Source organism: Rhinoraja longicauda, chromosome 7 (assembly GCF_053455715.1).
Source record: "Rhinoraja longicauda isolate Sanriku21f chromosome 7, sRhiLon1.1, whole genome shotgun sequence".
Taxonomy (NCBI): Eukaryota; Metazoa; Chordata; class Chondrichthyes; order Rajiformes; family Arhynchobatidae; genus Rhinoraja; species Rhinoraja longicauda.
The window spans coordinates 36,314,871-36,334,693 of NC_135959.1; the positions used below are offsets into that span (position 1 = coordinate 36,314,871).

The window sequence follows — 19,823 nt, forward strand, 5'->3', positions numbered from 1 at the left end:
TCTGGCAACACTGTATGCTGAAGTGTCACCAGATTTCAAGGCATTGTTGCGTGCCCTCAGCAGGTTCTGTACCTCCTGATTCATCCAGGGTTTCCGGTTTGGGAACATCTTTATTTCCTTGTCCTCTGTGACATTCTCCACACAGCAGTTGATGTAGGAGAGCACAGTGGATGTGTATTCCTCCAGGTCTACCTCTGAACCGCAGGTCGCCTGCTGTGCAAACAGGTCCCAGTCGGTGCGATCAAAGCAGTCCTGGAGTTGTAGGGTGGCGTCCTCGTGCCATATTTTGACCGTCTTTATTGTGGGTTTGGTCTTGCGGATGAGGGGTTTGTATGCGGGCAGTAGAAACAGTGAGAGGTGATCGGATTGTCCCAGGGGTGGGCAGGGGAGAGCTCTGTAGGCGTCCTTTATGTTGGTATACACCTTATCCAGCATGTTTGAGCCCCTGGTAGGGCACTGCACATGCTGGTGGAATTTGTGGAGCGCGGCTCGTAGGTCGACCTGATTGAAGTCCCCTGCAACAATGTAGGCACCGTTGGGGTGGGCATCCTGCTGCTTACTGATGGCCGAGTGTAGCTGTGCTAGCGCTAGGTTAGCATTAGCCTGTGGGGGAATGTATGCGGCCGTGATGATGACCACAGTAAACTCCCGCGGCAGATAGAATGGCCTACATTTGAGCAGTAGGTACTCCAGGTCTGGGGAACAGTAGCTCTCTATTGCGGAGTGGTTGGTGCACCAGTCATTGTTGATGTAGATGCAGAGCCCACCGCCCTTACTCTTACCGGAGTCCTTTGTTCTATCAGCACGATGTAGTGACCGGTTCACTAGCTCCACAGCCCCGTCTGGAACCAGCGCATTGATCCACGTCTCCGTGAAGATCAGCGCGCAGCAGTCTTTCAGGGATCGCTGGGTGTTGATCCATAGCCGTACCTCATCCAGCTTGTTGGAGAGTGACCGGACATTGGCGAGAAAGATGCTTGGTGGGGATGGTCTTTGTGGGGCCCTCCATAGTCTGGCCTGCACCCCCGCTCTCCGGCCACGTTTTTGCTTCCTCTCCCTGCGCTGGCTCCGTCTCCATCCCTCCGGTGTGGTGGTCCAGGGGGCTGTTCTACCGAGCTCCGTCGGGACATTGGTGAGGGTTTTGTGGTACTCACCAGCCGGTCTCTCGCAGCCGTGTCCGATGTTGAGCAGCTCGGTGCGGCTCCATGTGCGATCCGCCTTCCGGGAGCTGCAGTGCCTTGGGGGACGCTCTGCCGCTGCCGTTGCCGTTGGCCTTGCCGCTGCCGTTGCCATTGGCCCTGCCGCTGCCGCTGCCGTTGGACCTGCCGCTGGGTCCGGACTCACCGCCACGGGCTCCGACTGGATTCCGGTGCAGGTAAGGTTTTTCGCACCGCTGCTGGGCTGCTCTGTGCGTGGTTTGCAGCACTTTGGAGAGCGCGATGTTGCTGTGCCCAGACGTGCTGCCGCCCGCACCATCGGGATTTCAGTGCTGGATTTCTTCGTGATGTAGGTAATGTAGGTAAGTTCTTTACGTTTTCTGGGTGTAATTTCTTCGGTTTTCTCGCAGCCGCGTTCGGTGCTGGGCTGCTCTGGATTGCATTGGATGGGGGAGCGCAAAGCTGCTGCGTCTGGACGCGCCGCCATTTTTTTTAATGAGTTTTGTGGCATCAGCGGCAGAATTCTATTCAATCACAATCCTTAACCTCATTCTCTAACATATTGCTGACTCGACCTCGATCATCAAATTGGTGGCTCAGTGTTCAGTAAAGGATCTGAAAGAGTAGGGATAATTGATAATTATTGTGCATTGTTCACTCCAATTGGAAATGGCCTCCAATATTGACCGAGCAAAAGCTGGGCAACTGTGACATCAAGCTTAATATTCAGCAACGCTAGATTTGTTGAATTCTGCACCAACAGATGGGAAATATAACTCTTTGAGGGAAGATGGCCCTTCTTATTATTAACATATTTTCAAATTACCATTCCCATAGGTAAATTCAAATATTCCAAAAATGGCTGCCATGTGATTAACTAGATAATGATTTACCAGAATAGACAGAAAAAAAATAGAACAATCTCAGAAGTCAAATGCACTAGTTCTTTAAGAATATTGGCTTTGTATAAGGAATATTTTGTGGTTTTAAGTAAACTTATGTAAAGAAAGGAAATGGTCTGCATCTATATTATTATCACTAATGACCTTGGACAGTCTAAAGTGTTCTACAACTAAATAATTATATATGAATGTAGTCAAAAATACTTAATTTCCCACCACTTAAAAGTAACTTGTTTCTCTCTTTCCCAGTACATTTCTTTTTTAATTTTAGAGATACAGCGTGCAAACAGGCTCTTCAGCCCACCGAGTCCACACTGATCAGCTATCCCCACACATTAACACAAGCCTACACACACCAGGGACAATTTATACTTATACCAAGTACACAAACCCAAGCCAATAAATCTACAAACCTGTACGTCTTTGGAGTGTGGGAGGAAACCAAAGATCTCGGAGAAAACCCATGCAGTCACAAGGAGAATGTATAAATTCTGTACAGATAACACCCGTAGTTGGGGTTGAACCCGGGTCTCCGGTGCTGCAAGTGCTGAAAGGCAGCAACTCTACCGCTGCACAACCATGCCGCCCTACTGATGAAGTGATTGAAGCATCATTCCCTGTTATCACCACTCATTCCCCTTCACTGCAACTTAAACCATAGTTATTTTCTCATATGTCCAGATCTTGTGAAAGGTCATCAACCTGAAATTTTAACTCTGTTTCTTATTTTCATGGATCCTGCTTGACATGTTGAGTGGTGAGTCTTTTCAGTTTTATTTCCGATTTCCAGATTTGCAGGTTTTTTAAAGTATTTTCTGTAATTGTCTAACTTAGCAAGTAGCAGTGGAAAATGAAGACTGTGAAAGAAAGTGAGCAAGTAACTACCAGAGGATTACTACAGATTGGAGGTTAATGGAGGACATGTCATACAAACCTGGTGACAATAAATTAACACCAGCTCATGTTAAACTGTGTCTAAAGTCAGCTTCTTCAAAGCGTAGAAGAAAAATATTCATGAAGATTAATGGCTTGCATTAAAGACATATTTCTGAGTCTTTTCTGGACTTTCAGATGAGCTGTGATATTAATTGCAACATAGATATTTAAAATACAAATAAAAAATAATTTAAAATATTGTCTTTGGATTAGTTTTGATAAACACATAAATACATTATGTTTTGCACTCTGCTTCTGCAATTCTACTTAATTGAATTCAATGAAACTGGAGTTTGGAAATGAGGTAAAGTACAAATTTGCTTTCATTTATTCAAACTACTGAGCAAAACAAAATCTCCCTATCTTGAATGTGAAGTAGCTGGGTAAATAGGGACTCAAATGAGACAAGGAATATTGGATGGAAAGTAAAAATCATGTTCATAATCACTGAAAAGTGAAATCCTAAAAGTAAAAATAATATATTGATCTTTAATTTCTGGCAGTGGAATAGAAAGAAATTAAACATGGACAATCTGACCTAATAAAGTGGAGAAACAGAGGTAAAGAAGTCTAATTGGTCCTGGGAGGAATTAATTGCACAGATTTTCAGGGCTTCTTTGCCTTTAGCTCTGCTGCCTGTGTAACAAGATGCTGTAAGGAAAGCAATGAGCCCAACCAATAAGTTCACCAAGGGGCCCCAAAGCCCAGGTAACTTTCATAAATCACCAGAGGATTTAGATCAAGTCCAAAGACATTCCCTATATGATACACAAACCATCAGTATTATAAAAAAATAGCTTTGTAATGAGTTAAGGAAAGAAAATTGAGAACCCTGAGAACATAGATTATCTAAAACCATTTTCCAAGATTCAACATCAAAATATGAATGATTTCCTAGCATGCAAAGGAACTCATTCATGGAGGATTTTATAGGATACTCTGATGATTATTATCCACTGCACAATGTTTCTGAAGAGTGATTGTTCTTGTTAAACCAAAAACACAACTTAGTTAATTTGTTTGAGCAAGTGATAAATGTTGCAAATGTGGCAAAATAGCAACATGTTTATTTGAAGCATTGTGCATCCTTCAGCAAAACCACATTCAAATTCAACATTCAATTCTACACTTAAACCAAGCATTCAAACCACATAAAATAAACTCACTGATGAATTTGATTTAATAAGGAACTGCAAAATGCAATCTTACCAGGCATTACATCTGAGCTGTGATTTAACTGAAAGATTGATATTTGTATTTGTTACCTCTGGTGCAGATATTTTGCTTCAAAGAAATGTTATATTCAACTGCACAAATATCTTTATAACCCATAAACTTCTATGGTAGCTCCTAGGTCCATTCATGTTTCACATCACTAACAACTTGATTAGTTGAAAAATGCGTTTTGAGCTATTCACTTGAAGCCATTGAATTTCCTGATGTGATGGTATGGCAGTAGGTCTACAAGAGGCCTGTACTTAAAGTAATCAAACAATTGCCAGTATTTACCTTGAATCACCTTGTAGGTTGGCTGATTAGCTTTGAAAGTTGTGACATAGTGCCTGTATTTGCATAGTTAAGACAAAATAAAATTTTGACATAACCTGGATCAGTTTGAGCAGTTTTATTCTTGACGAAATTGCCAGAGATGCAAAAGTGGCCCAGGCTTTCTGTGCACTGGTCATTTGAATGCACATGATATTTTTCCAACACCAGGCACTTACTAAATGAGTATGAACACTTGCTGATCACATAATACTTCTTTCTGCCCTCACAGATATAAACTGGGGCAGAAAGCTCAATGCACAGCCATCATTGAAGAGTTGGAATGGAACTGGGTGCATATCACATAATTTAGTTTTCTCATTAGTTAAAGGGACATATTGCTAACATTGCGAGACTTATCTGGCATATGTATAACTGTTTCACACTTAGATGGGCAGTCAAAGCCAAGCTATGTAGTAAGAGAATAATAAGTGTCAGGTCATTAAACCCGAATGGAGAATGCTACCACTTATCAGGTTCATTTGAGTGGAAGGAAAAATAAAAGTTGATCTCGCTTTGACAGCCTGTTAGACTAATCAGCAAGGTTTGAATGTTTAAGTTATAGACATGTTGGCATAAAATAGTCTCCTGATTTCCAAGAATTAAATTATTCATATCCCCTTGACTCTGGAATATGGATGGAATGCAATTCTGTCATTTTGAGGTAGTGTTTAGTTTAGTTTAGTTTAGTTTAGAGATACAGTGCGGACCGACCAGCGATCCCCGCATATTAACACTATCCTACACCCACTAGGGACAATTTTTACATTTACCAAGCCAATTAACCTACATACCTGCACGTCTTTGGAGTGTGGGAGGAAATCGAAGATCTCGGAGAAAACCCACAGAGGTCATGGGGAGAACATACAAACTCCGTACAAACAGCACCCATAGTCGGGATTGAACCCGGGTCTCTGGAGCTACATTCGCTGTAAGAGAGCAGCTCTACTGCTGCTCCACCCTGCTATATGCCTGGACCTGCTCTGTGACATCCATTTATGGGACAGGATGGGGAGAGGCAAGGAGAGTTGGTGGAAGTTTATTTGATGGGATCGAGATTGAGTTGTTTCCAAATTAATCCTTTATGGAAATATAACCTCTGGCTATATTGTTCCTAAGTCAGAGTAAAATTATTCATCAGGGTCCACACCTATTGATTGGCAGGACAAGACAGCAATAAATGTATTTTTTGTTACCATCCTCCTTCCTTTCTTATTGTTCTTTTGTTTGAATCTCAACCCTATTCAACTTGAAAGCATGGAGTAATACATAGCATTTACTATTCAAACGGGGAGCATCATGGTGTTGCAGTTTGTATAGCTGTCCCACAACTTCAGCGACCAAGTTTCAACCAACCAAAAAACAAGCTCTCCCTGTGATAGTGTGTTTTCCCCAGGTACTCCATTTTTCGCCCACATCCCCAAGGTCTGCTAGTTGGAGTTAACTGGCAAATCTAATTCCCACAAGATGGGTGGCAAGAGAATGGGGAAGTGGGGGAGTGCAGAGTTTCATGGGCATGTGAGAGAGAATAGATTACAAGGTAATAAGTGGAGAATGATATTGTTCTGAGAGCTGGTATGAACTTAAAGGGTTGAATGGTCTCTTTCAATGTGATTATGAAATTTGAAACAAATGCATCAGTCCATCACTAATAGTAATAGAAGTTGAAAAGTATAGAATTAACTGAAAACAAATCTAACATTCTAAATACGGACTAGTGAACTTCATTTAAAAAGCACATTTCACAAGTTTTTTCGCAGGTTCCAAATTCATTGCCAACTATTGACAAGTACTAATGTGTTTTTTGTGCAGAATGACTGGGTGGTGCCTTTTTCATTTCAGCTTTGTTTATAGCAGATAAAGTTGCTTTTTACAAGAGAACATGTAACTCTGTTATATTCTTTTGGTTTCAATATGCTTACTGAGTACTTCAATGCAACTTCGTCACTTCTGCTAGTAGCTTGAACTTGTAAAATAAAATGATTGGCTACATATTTTCCATAATTTTTTTCTGAATCACAATTTACTTACTCTATGCTAAAATATTGGAGAAGAATAGACTGAGTGATTAAGTCTTTCTATTTCAGTCCTGTGATATTTAGTATTCAATGCAGGAAATTTCTGTTTATTATATATTTTGACTTCATATTTCTCAATTTCAATTAGCTGCCACTCTATTGTTTTACTACCACTCGATTCAATATTAAAACCCAACTCCCTTATAAGTGTCCATCTAAATTAAGTCATGAATTTGCCATTTTTTTTCTAAACATAAACTGAGAGTATTATGGGATCACCATTGTGCAGTCCCTTTGGATTAAAGATGATTTTCTTCCACTGTAGATTTTGAGGGGTTTTCGGATGACTGATTAAGCCAATGTGAGATGGACAATCTCTTCCAGAGATTGGGCAGAAGTTGCTTAATGGGTTAGATGGGTAGTCTGTGAAGGTGGGATGGAGTGACTCCCCTTCCCCCTCCCCAATTTCTGTGCCTCCCCTATCCTGGACTTTCCATTTGTCACTTTAATTTCATGTTTCATGTATCTTAGTGTGTTTTATGACTGTTGACAGACCAATTTCCCTCCTGGGATAAATACAGTTCTATCGTATCGTATCATAACCTTTCATATTGTAATGTGCATTTTCTGCCACTTGATTAGGGCTCCTGTTCACTCCCAAAATGAATGTGGACGAGGTTTTATATACCATTTTGAATGCTGCATCTCTTTAACAAGTCATAGACAATAGACAATAGACAATAGGTGCAGGAGTAGGCCATTCAGCCCTTCGAGCCAGCACCGCCATTCAATGCGATCATGGCTGATCACTCTCAATCAGTACCCCGTTCCTGCCTTCTCCCCATACCCCCTCACTCCGCTATCCTTAAGAGCTCTAACCAGCTCTCTCTTGAAAGCATCCAACGAACTGGCCTCCACTGCCTTCTGAGGCAGAGAATTCCACACCTTCACCACTCTCTGACTGAAAAAGTTCTTCCTCATCTCCGTTCTAAATGGCCTACCCCTTATTCTTAAACTGTGGCCCCTTGTTCTGGACTCCCCCAACATTGGGAACATGTTTCCTGCCTCTAATGTGTCCAATCCCCTAATTATCTTATATGTTTCAATAAGATCCCCCCTCATCCTTCTAAATTCCAGTGTATACAAGCCTAATTGCTCCAGCCTTTCAACATACGACAGTCCTGCCATTCCGGGAATTAACCTAGTGAAACTACGCTGCACGCCCTCAATAGCAAGAATATCCTTCCTCAAATTTGGAGACCAAAACTGCACACAGTACTCCAGGTGCGGTCTCACCAGGGCCCGGTACAACTGTAGAAGGACCTCTTTGCTCCTATACTCAACTCCTCTTGTTATGAAGGCCAAAATTCCATTGGCTTTCTTCACTGCCTGCTGTACCTGCATGCTTCCATTCAGTGACTGATGCACTAGGACACCCAGATCTCGTTGAACGTCCCCTCTTCCTAACTTGACACCATTCAGATAATAATCTGCCTTTCTATTCTTATTCCAAAGTGAATAACCTCACACTTATCTACATTAAACTGCATCTGCCATGTATCCGCCCACTCACACAACGTCCAAGTCACCCTGCAGCCTTATTGCATCTTCCTCACAATTCACACTACCCCCCAGCTTAGTATCATCTGCAAATTTGCTAATGGTACTTTTAATCCCTTCATCTAAGTCATTAATGTATATCGTAAATAGCTGGGGTCCCAGCACCGAACCTTGCGGTTCTCCACTGGTCACTGCCTGCCATTCCGAAACGGACCCATTTATCCCCACTCTGCTTTCTGTCTGTCAACCAATTTTCTATCCATGTCAGTACCCTACCCCCAATACCATGTGCTCTAATTTTGCCCACTAATCTCCTATGTGGGACCTTGTCGAAGGCTTTCTGAAAGTCAAGGTACACCACATCCACTGACTCTCCCCTGTCAATTTTCCTAGTTACATCCTCAAAAAATTCCAGTAGATTTGTCAAGCATGATTTCCCCTTCGTAAATCCATGCTGACTCGGAATGATCCTGTTACTGCTATCCAAATGTTCAGCAATTTCGTCTTTTATAATTGACTCCAGCATCTTCCCCACCACTGATGTCAGATTAACTGGTCTATAATTACCCGTTTTCTCTCTCCCTCCTTTCTTAAAAAGTGGGATAACATTTGCTATCCTCCAATCCACAGGAACTGATCCTGAATCTATAGAACATTGAAAAATGATCTCCAATGCTTCCACTATTTCTAGAGCCACCTCCTTAAGTACCCTGGGATGCAGACCATCAGGCCCTGGGGATTTATCAGCCTTCAGTCCCATCAGTCTACCCAAAACCATTTCCTGCCTAATGTGGATTTCCTTCAGTTCCTCCATCACCCTAGGTTCTCCGGCCCCTAGAACATTTGGGAGATTGTGTGTATCTTCCTCAGTGAAGACAGATCCAAAGTAACGGTTTAACTCGTCTGCCATTTCTTTGTTCCCCATAATAAATTCCCCTGCTTCTGTCTTCAAGGGACCCACATTTGCCTTGACTATTTTTTTCCTCTTCACGTACCTAAAAAAACTTTTGCTATCCTCCTTTATATTATTGGCTAGTTTACCCTCGTACCTCATCTTTTCTCCCCGTATTGCCTTTTTTGTTAACTTTTGTTGCTCTTTAAAAGAGTCCCAATCCTCTGTCTTCCCACTCTTCTTTGCTATGTTATATTTCCTCTCCTTAATTTTTATGCTGTCCTTGACTTCCCTTGTCAGCCACAGGTGTCTCTTACTCCCCTTAGAGTCTTTCCGCCTCTTTGGGATAAATTGATCCTGCAACCTCTGCATTATTCCCAGAGATTCACAAGAATCAGTGAGGATTGAAATATTTTCAAATATTTTTCAAGGAATAATACAGGAACAGGACTTCATCTATTGGGTGCACTGTGGTCTTGAGGTCAAAGCCTGCTTCATACATAAATCATATATCATATCAACAAAGTATGAAATGAACAAAATTGCACACTGATCCCACTGTGCACAGCAAACGAACATACAGTATATAAGATTGTTGTAAGCACAAAGATTCATACAATAATTTCTAGATGCAACCTGTGCACACACAAAATACAATTGGGTTTTTATATGAAGTTCCACTATTTATTCAATAAAAATGTTGCCTTTCGTAACAGAATTTCTGGTGAGCCTCAGCACATCATCATCACATAAACCTCACTCTCACTGTAGCTACAATCTTCTTTCTACCTTTGTTGTTTCCAATCTTCTTTTCTCCAATACCAGTCTTGTTCAATTTTCAAGATGAACCCTCCATATAATCCCATAAATGCTTCAATCAACATTCTCTTTATGATATATCTTATTTGTGCTGACCATACTACATTGTCTTTAGACCATGACTGTCATTTATAAATCCCTCGATACCTAACCTCAACTAATCTTCATTGTTTCCTCCATCACTATTGCATGCTCTTTCCCAAATGCTTTATTCTGTGTATTTCACCTCCAACATTCATGCTCCAGTCTGCTCAGTAAATTCTTCCCAAGCTCTTTCATTTCACTCCGTTTGTCCCCATTGGTACATCTCAAAATGTTTCTGTGCAACCATGCCTTCAATTGCATCTCCTTAGTGAAGGGGTGGTGGGGAGAGGGAGTGGTGGGGGTGCAGTATCCATTTTATCTCTGCAAACCTTAGACTTTAATATTATCATCTGTTTTGGGCTGATGTTAGCAAAAGACAATTTTATGATTGAGTAGGTGATAAATGGTGAACTGTAAAAAAAGATTAGGTTTACTTAAGGACAATATTTTTTTAAACAGAGGAGAAGGGATCATACATGAAAACAAGCCATAAAATTAATTAAAAGACAACTAAATCACGCCTACCTTTGTTCACCACTTATAAACCTTACTATTTGAATATAAATAGTCAATATATAGTGAAAACATTGAAATGTACATTTTTTAGGAATATTCAGGAAGTCCAAAACATGCGTTACTTAGAAACATAAAATCTTATTTAGAAAATTGAAAGACACCAACCAACAATCATCACAAAGTTGTCTCTTAATATTGGACCAAAATATGGAAATTAATCTATATAATATTAAAGAAAGCAGAAACAATAGTTTTTTATATGCTAAAAAGTCATTATGCACACCATTTCAACACTTAACTAGAAATTTAAAAATAAAAATGCACAAGAAAGTTTATCAAACTAATTGTTTATCTAACTGAATTAGATAGAGCTCTAGGGGCTAGTGGAATCAAGGGATATGGGGAGAAGGCAGGCACAGGTTACTGATTGTGGATGATCAACCATGATCACAATGAATTGCGGTGCTGGCTCGAAGGGCCAAATGGCCTCCTCCTGCACCTATTTTCTATGTTTCTATGTTTTCAATTGAAGGATGGAAAACATGAAATTTATTTCATGGCTTACCTAAGAAAAAAATGTTTTTTTTACTATTTTATTCGGAGCATTCTGTAATATTTTGGGGAGCCTATTATAATACTTATTTTGCAGAAAGATTAATAGAATTATGCCTAAACCTTTATCTGGGACTTTCCAATGGCAGACTGGTGGATGCACTATAGAAATGGTTTCTTCTTCTCTTCATTGGCAGTCAATCAGGATCTTGTTTCCAGTCCATTTGGGGGGGGGGGTCTGAAATGACTGATCAAGCAAATGTCTCCACAGTCTCTTTTACAGATGGGGCAGCAAGTAACAAATGTAGCAGGCAGTTTCTGAGGTGGTGCACAGTCTCTGCTGTTTATGCATGAACTCGGATCTTCTGTGTAGTTCTTCTGCAAAGACTGAAGGTTTTCAATACCATTCTGAATGCTCTTTTCTCACTTTGAGCTGTCCTGTGTAAATGTTTTCAAGATCCAGTGGCATGCATGGTGTACACTGGCCAATAAAATTATTTATATATAATTGCTAAGGTTCAAAGTTGGATCTAATCGCGACCTTTTCTCATGTGTATATCAAACTTACATGAGAGGAATAAATTGGGTAGACACACAGAGTGTTGAGCCCAGAGTATGGGATTCGAGAACCAGAGAGAAACATGGTTTAAGGTGAAAGGGGAAAGATTTAATAGGAATCTGAGGGGTAACTTTTTCACACAAAAGGTGGTGGGTGTATGGAACAAACTGCCAGATGAGGTAGTTGAGACAGGGACTATTGCAATGTTTAAGAAGCAATTAGACAGGTACATAATAAGGACAGGTTTGGAGGGATATAGGCCAAACGCAGGCAGGTGGGACCAGTGTAGCTGGGACATGTTGGTTGATGTGGGCAAGTTGGGCCAAAGGGCCTGGTTTCACTCTGTATGACTCTGTGACTATGACCATGACTATGACTCTACTTATGCCTCAAGTTATTTTGAATACTTGGCTTCCACCACATTAAAAAAAAACCTGTCTCATTACTATCTTAGGTGGATGAGAACATCCTCCCTCCTTTCACACTATTATGATCCTTCAGAAATATGCATGTTTCAATTGTCCCTCTTCCTCCCTCTGCTAAAATACATCAGATAAAATCCTAATCTGTCCATACTTTCTTTCTAAAGCAGTTTTAATCCAAGAAATGTTTATTCTAATTTGAATCCAATGCATTTATCTATTTCCTATTTACTTACTTACTCTATCTTCATAGTACTCTTTTTCAAACAATGCACTGGAACAGCCAGATCTCTCTGCAGCTCAAAGCTCCACAGTTTGTCATCATTTAGATAATGTGATTCTTTTTTTTTCTTGCCAAGAAGGACAAATTTGCATTACCTGTGTTTTACTCCATTTGCCAGAACTTTGTCCAATCACTTATCTCATTATTTATATCCCTTTGAAGCCTCTTATATCCTTTTCGCCATTGACTTTCTCATCTGTCTTTGTATTATCAGAAAATACATCCAAGTCATTTATATAAATTGTAAAATGTTGAGACTCCAGCATCAATCACTGCACCACACAATGCCTCACAATTTTTCAACTAGCAAAAGACCCATTTGTGCCTAATCCCTGTCTTTTATTAGCCTACCTGTGTTCTATCCATGGCAATATACCACATTCTACAACACAAGGTTTTATTTTCTACAATAATTGTTAATGTGATATAAATGAAGTGCTGTCAGGAAATGCGAGTATATATAAGTTTTCCTTCATCCACAGCACATGTTGATTCTTCAAAGAACAACAAGTTGGTCAAACATAAATTTCCTCTCATGTTGGCATTGCCTGATTGCATTAAAATTTTCCACATGCTATGCTCTAACATCTTTAATAACAGCTTCCAATATTTTTCCATGGACAGATGTTAAACTGTCTGATGTGAAATGTTCCATTTTCTTTTTCCATTGCTTATTAAATAATGGGTTATATGTAGAAAGTAAACTAAAGCATCAATTATATCTCTTGTCAGAACACAGTTGCAACAATTGGTAAAGGGTAATTCTTCCAGAGATTGTTTGTTTTCTGAGTTCCTCTCACTTTAAATTTCCAATTTATAGCTCTGGGATATAATCTGTATCCTTGAAAGCCTTTTTATATCCTTCTTGTTTTTAATGATTAATATATCTTAAGAAAGTATTACTGTCTATTTTGAAATTTCTAACTGACTTTTTCTTGTTCAGTGGATCAGTGTTCATTCTCATCAGTCTTTTAAACAATGCTTTAAAAAATATCATTCATTGTTCTGACCTATCATGTATTTTTGTATAATTATATGGGGTATTTTTAAACAACGTTTAAACAATGTTTTCTTCCTCTTTTTTTTATTAACCGTGGATGGAAATGCACCTCTTGAGATTTTTATTTCCTATTGAAATATATCTATATTTTTGGAAATTTCATTGTCATTGGATTTATACCTTGGAATTCATTATTTACCCATATACTTAGTAGTTCATTCATCAAAGGGACAACAAGGATTCTGCAAAACAGGATATCACCAAATTGTCAATGTTTAATAGGGAAGGCACGAAATGTTGGTCTTGTCAACCATAGTCACACCCCATATGTGGATAAAAAATAAAGTGAAGCAGTTTGCACTCATTACAGTAGCAAAGGAATGCAAGTCTAAACAATATTACTACAATTTCCCTATCAAAATAGTAACATTTTGCATTAACATAGTATATAAAAGTTTAGAATTAATTCTTTTTTATATTCAATCCCCCCGATCACAAGACTGTACCACATATCCATGTACTTTCTCAGATACCTTATCATTTTGTCCTCCCTCATTCAAATGTTTATGAATTTGCACTCTGTGTTTGAACCTATTCAGCACTGCACCATTAAAATTATATTGCCTCTGCGTGTTGCTCATTCCAATGCATTAGCTTTCGTGTTCAAACATTAAATTAGATCTCCTAGGATTCTTTCCGTTTCATCGGTTGATCCATGTTTTCCTGAAATTTAATGCCAGATATTGAACCATCTGCAAACTTTGAGGTTTTATTCCTTATACCAAAATCCATGTTATTATCTTCTAACAGTAAAAAGAATAGTCCCTCTGCCGACAGCTGTAAATCACTTTGCATAAGTTGTTATATTCAAAACAGCTGTATTCCAAAAATATTTGGTTGTCCCATAGTCAAATATCAAACAAATCTACCACAGTCGTTTTAATATCAACTTTTAAAACTACTTAAATCAACTACATCACCTTCATCAATTCTCATTTATTTCATCAAAGATGGTTAGGTTCTTTGCATGCAATTTTCTTTTAACAAGTCCATGCTGGTATACCATATTAATGCCTGCTTTTCCAAATGAGAATTAATATTCTATCTGATAATGGCCTTTGCAGCTTTTCCAATCAATGAATTTTGATTAATATATTTACTCATCAGTGCCACCTCTTCACATTTTTCAAACAGGCTAGAGGGTTGGATGACTGTTATTTGCAGTCCTCTAATCATCTGACACTATTCCAATAAACAAGGAGGATTTAGAGACAGTCAGAGCTTCTGGAAGCTCTGTATTAGCATTATTCAATAAGCTTATTTTGATCTGATAACTTATTTACTTTAGGTGATGCCAAACCATTTTTTAACCTCCTTCATTCCATTTTGTAGCTGATCCAATAACATTGGCAACTACCAATTTCCCTCCTGCTCTTAAATATACTTGGACTATCTCCGACATCTCCCTACCGTTTCTGGACCTCACCATCTCCATCACTGGAGACAGACTAGTGAATGACATCCACTATAAACCCACTGACTCACATAGCTATTTGGACTACACTTCTTCACACCCTGTCTCCTGCAAAAAGTCTATCCCTTACTCCCAATTCCTCCGTCTACGCCGCATCTGCGCCCGGGGTGAGGTGTTTCACACTAGGGCATCAGAGATGTCCTCATTCTTCAGGAAACGGGGCTTTCCCTCTTCCATTATAGATGAGGCCTCACTAGGACCTCTTCTATATCCCGCAGCTCCACTCTTGCTCCCCTTCCCCCATTCGTAACAAGAACAGAATCCCCTTCATTCTCACCTTCCACCCCATCAGCCAGCGTATCCAACAAATCATCCTCCAACATTTCCGTCACCTCTAACGGGCCCCCACTACTGGCCACATCTTCCCATCCCCTCCCCTCTCTGCGTTCCCTTCGTAACTCCCTGGTCCACTCGTCCCTTCCAACCCAAACCACCCCATCCCCAGGCACTTTCCCCTGCAACCGCAGGAGATGCAACACCTGTCCCTTTACCTCCCACGTCAACTCCATCCAAGGACCCAAACAGTCTTTCTAGGTGAGACGGAGGTTCACCTGCACCTCCTCCAACCTCATCTATTGTATCCGCTGCTCCAGATGTCAACTTCTTTACATCAGCGAAACCTAACGCAGACTAGGCGATCGTTTCGCTCAACACCATCGCTCAGTCCGCCTTAACCAACCTGATCTCCCGTTGGCTGAGCACTTCAACTCCCTCTCCCATTCCCAGTCTGACCTTTCTGTCATGGGCCTCCTCCAGTGCCATAGCAAAAATTGGAGGAACAACACCTCATATTTCGCTTGGGCAGCTTGCAGCCTAGCGGTATAAACATTGACTTCTCCAACTTTAGATAGTTCCTCTGTCCCTCTATTTCCCTCCCCCTTCCCAGTTCTCCCTCTATCTTCCTGTCTCCACCTATATCCTTCCTTTGTCCCGCCCCCTGACATCAGTCTGAAGAAGGGTCTCGACCCGAAACGTCACCCATTCCTTCTCTCCTGAGATGCTGCCTGACCTGCTGAGTTACTCCAGCATTTTGTGAAGAAATATGATCCAATAACATGACTGCTACTTCCATCACAACACTGCATCAAATGTTACCATTCAGATGGCAGCAAAATTTGCATTTGTTTATCATTGTGTGACAAAAAGAAATTCTGTGACTTTCTCACGGCTGTAGATTCAACTTCGAAATATCACAATCCCTGTGTGTGATTCAGTCCTGCATAATAGGCCATGCTCTTTCTGCAGCCAGGCTCTCCTTGGGATCCAGGGAAGACCAGCTGACTGGATACATAATTGGCTTCATGGTAGGAAGCAGAAGGTGGTGGTGTAAAGTTGTTTTTGAGACTGGAGGCCTGTAACTGGTTCTGTGCATCAGGGATCGGGACTAGGCCCTGGCTGTTTGTCATCTTTATCAATTATTGGTAATATACAAGGCATGATAGCAATTTTTCAGATGATAATAAATTAGGCAGTATTGTAGACAAGGAAGATAGTTATCAAGAATTACAGCAAGATCTTGATCAGCTGGTTAAGTAGGTTAAGCAGTGGCAAATGGAATTTAATTCAGATAAGTGTGAGGTGTTGTACATTGAACAGTGGACTGGATGGTTCATATTTCCAAACTATTCCCATTTCAATTTGGTCTCAGAATCTGCTGATTTAAAATAAATATATAACATTGCTACTATTTTATGGTGCTTTATGAAAATTTAGTATTTCCAAAGTAGAAGTATTGCAACAATTTCCTGGTAAATTGTGCTTCTCGAATAATAACCAAGAATTTCTTGATATTAATGATGCTTGTGTCAATGACATGAATTCCATGTCAAACACATATGGAGTTATGGAATTTCCTGGATCATACTCAATTAGACTATTTCCAGGAAATTAGATCACATTGTTCAGTGCCAAAACTGTGGTTGGATACTCTCAGAATGAATTGATTTGTTCCCTGAGCAAATATCAGCTCAGGGATGAAAATCCTACTCAAATATATTTTCTTCCTTACTTTCTATCCTTTGAGAAATTTTGCCCCTTACCCAAGTTACAAACCTTGAACAGGTTAGTAATGTGAACCCTCACCGCAACCACAACTGTGGACTAAAAGCCTGGCTCCCACACTATGTCTCAAACCACTTTCCAATCCAGGATGTTCCTGAAGCATGTCTTGCACATAATAAAAACTATCAGTTAGTACCAGTCGCATACAACCTAAATAACATTTAACACACTTCACTAATATGAATAAATGCCCAGGCCATTAGGAGTGAAAAGATTTTAATTACATACTTGGGTGTTTTTGACCTTTCCCACTGCAGGCCCAAGACCAAAACAATCTTTGGTGTGCTGTGCAGAGACCTTTTAGCAGGCTGCCCTGAGCCCTAATAAATTCCTAGGTCATTATGTCTTCCAACATGAGATATGAGGTTAGCCATAATTAGCCATAATTATGCCTTTGAGCATGAAATGAAAGCATGATGACTCATAATTACTGCATGGTAAAATTTGAAGAGATTATTTTATGTAACTGGAATACAACTCTTTAATAAATAATTCAAAGTAAAATGAATTTTGAAGTAATATTATTTTTATTTTTCAAACATTTTATTTGTATTTCATATTCTAACTCAAACCTATTTGTATATGTCTCAATCTTAATTTCATACTCTTTAAATGTTTCAAATATTTGGGAAAATAGTGCATTCTTTCCATCCTATTTTGCTATCTATGCAACTTCTTCACTAGGATTGACTGATTAGGCAGATCAATGATATTTTACCATTACCGGATTCCAAGGATCCTGACAGTCCGCAGTATCAGAAAAGATGAAGCTCATACTGAAAAGATTGCTAGATCGTTGTCAGCAGGTTTCTTCGTGGTTAGCAATGAGCACTGTCACTTTTCACTTGGCCACAAATTGAAGACCATCACCATCAATCTATTCTCCTGTGAAGACAGATCCAAAACATTCATTTGGTAATGCACTGATGCCCTCTGCCTCCACAAAAAGGTTTCCTTTTTTGTAAACTGAAATGGCTCTCTATGCTTGCACTTATAATGCAAATAAAGTTTAAAAAGTATATCATTTAATGCTCTCAGAGTCTAGAGAACTTATGACTCAACCGTATATTTACAATCTATTTTACTACTATTGTGTATTAATTTAAGTCTGTACATTACCCATTAAATAAGCATTCTAATGCACAGGGGTATTTCTCTCTTGTTACTGCACAGCAACAAAAACCTTCAAATAAACAATTTTCTAAATTACAGAGCAGTAAAAGGCATTAGAACACATACACACAAGTGAATGGTTAATGTTAAAAAGTACACCGCATTTACATTTTTATTTAAATAAATTGCACTGAAACTCCTGTAACTAACTAGGAATAATTACTTTTCCATATACTTATCCTGGTCTATTTCCAAATGATCATAGGTCACTAATAAATGCAGCAACAGACATTCTGAATTAAAATCACTTGACGTGTACAGTAAGTGGATCTACTTTAGGAAACACCCTCCTTGCCTCAACTATAAAGGAAAATCATTTTTTATAGAAAAAAGATAGCTATGCAGGTGCTTAGATGTTCCTCTGAAGAAAATGTAGTAGCTATATGTCTTGTACAAACATTTTGAGGCCCAAGTATTAAATAAGCACTCCTTTAACTATCAATTCATTTAATATGAGAAAGAAGCATTTGTAACTGTCTTTGATTCTGTCTCCAACTTATCTAATTTAGTTGCCGATATATTATTGAAATGTTAAGGCCATCCTAAAAACTTAATGGTAGGCATATATGTTTAAAGCAAATATTATATTCCTTCTGCTGTTTTCAAACATTGTTTACAATTATTGTAAGTTAATTTAAAACCTTGGTAATGAGTCCTAATTTGGCCCATTACAATTTTCCTAGTATATTTTTGTTTTAGATTCCTATTTCTTTGCCCTTACTTTGTTGAGTGTTCATCTTGCCGCCCTGAGATCCAAAACCTAACAATATCAAATGTAATTCCCCAATCTGGTACAGGCATTGATATGCTAAAGGTGCCATGTGTGGTTGAATAAAGTTATAATTATTTATATCTGGATCAATTTTCCTAAAATTGAGCTTGAGGTATTGGTTAAGAATAGAAATGCCAAAGCTTTGGTGAGACATAAAGTTTTGATTTTTGCAAGAGCTCTGATATCAGATAAACAGGAACACATAAAGCTAAGAAAAGATTAGGTCATGTGTACTTCAGCCACATGGGAGAGAAAAGGCTTTAATGGACTGTTAAGGTTACTGCAGACTCTAGTTTAAAAGCTAAGGCTGCCAAGGCCAAAATCTCAAAATAACTCAGAGACTGAGGGTTACAGCAGAACAAAACATTTTGATGTTTGAAGGCAAAGGTAGGCCAAAGATCTCAATGTAAGACAAGCCATATGAAAAGTTAAAACAGCAGTAATTTAAAGACCTGCATTTTTTTGGAGAAAATGTGTTATACAAACAGGCTATAATATATGTTTTTTCTCTGAAAATTAAACCACTGCATGCAGTCTACTGTACAAGTGAGGCTCCCACTGTTGTCGCCAGAAGCTTGCGCCCTTTTCAGGATGGACGATGACAGTGATGCAACATTTGAATGATGGACACGAAAGAAGACGTCCTTTATCATTCAGTTAAAATCTCCATCTAAACAATAACACAGCTGGATTTCCATATCGTGAACTCCCTGCTAGTGGGGAACCTGAAGCATCAGAAACCTCACTGCCATTATGTCCTTAGCACAAACAGATTTTAAAACAATCTATGAAATTTAATAATGTTAGTTTCAGCAGAGATGTGAGATAATCGTGGTAAACTGGGAATGTTGTGCATATCTTAACACTGAAGAATAAATAGTCCTGATGTAATTTACAGCAACGATAATACGACCTCAATAACACCGGCAAGTGCCAACTAAGACTTACATTTATATGTTGTATTTCATGGGATCAGCATGTCTTTTGTAAAGACCTTTAGAGCCAAAGTAGTATTGGAATACAATAATGGTTCTTACA

General features: G+C 39.3%; 1 long non-coding RNA gene across 1 annotated transcript in view; it reads right to left on the bottom strand.

The window, feature by feature from the left end:
• Positions 1–19,823, bottom strand: part of LOC144595172 (uncharacterized) — a 93,082-nt gene that overhangs the window by 70,886 nt on the left and 2,373 nt on the right. The window contains exon 2 of the long non-coding RNA XR_013547463.1: positions 17,565–17,725. This is a non-coding gene — a long non-coding RNA (uncharacterized LOC144595172). The remainder of the gene's footprint in view (positions 1–17,564; positions 17,726–19,823) is intronic.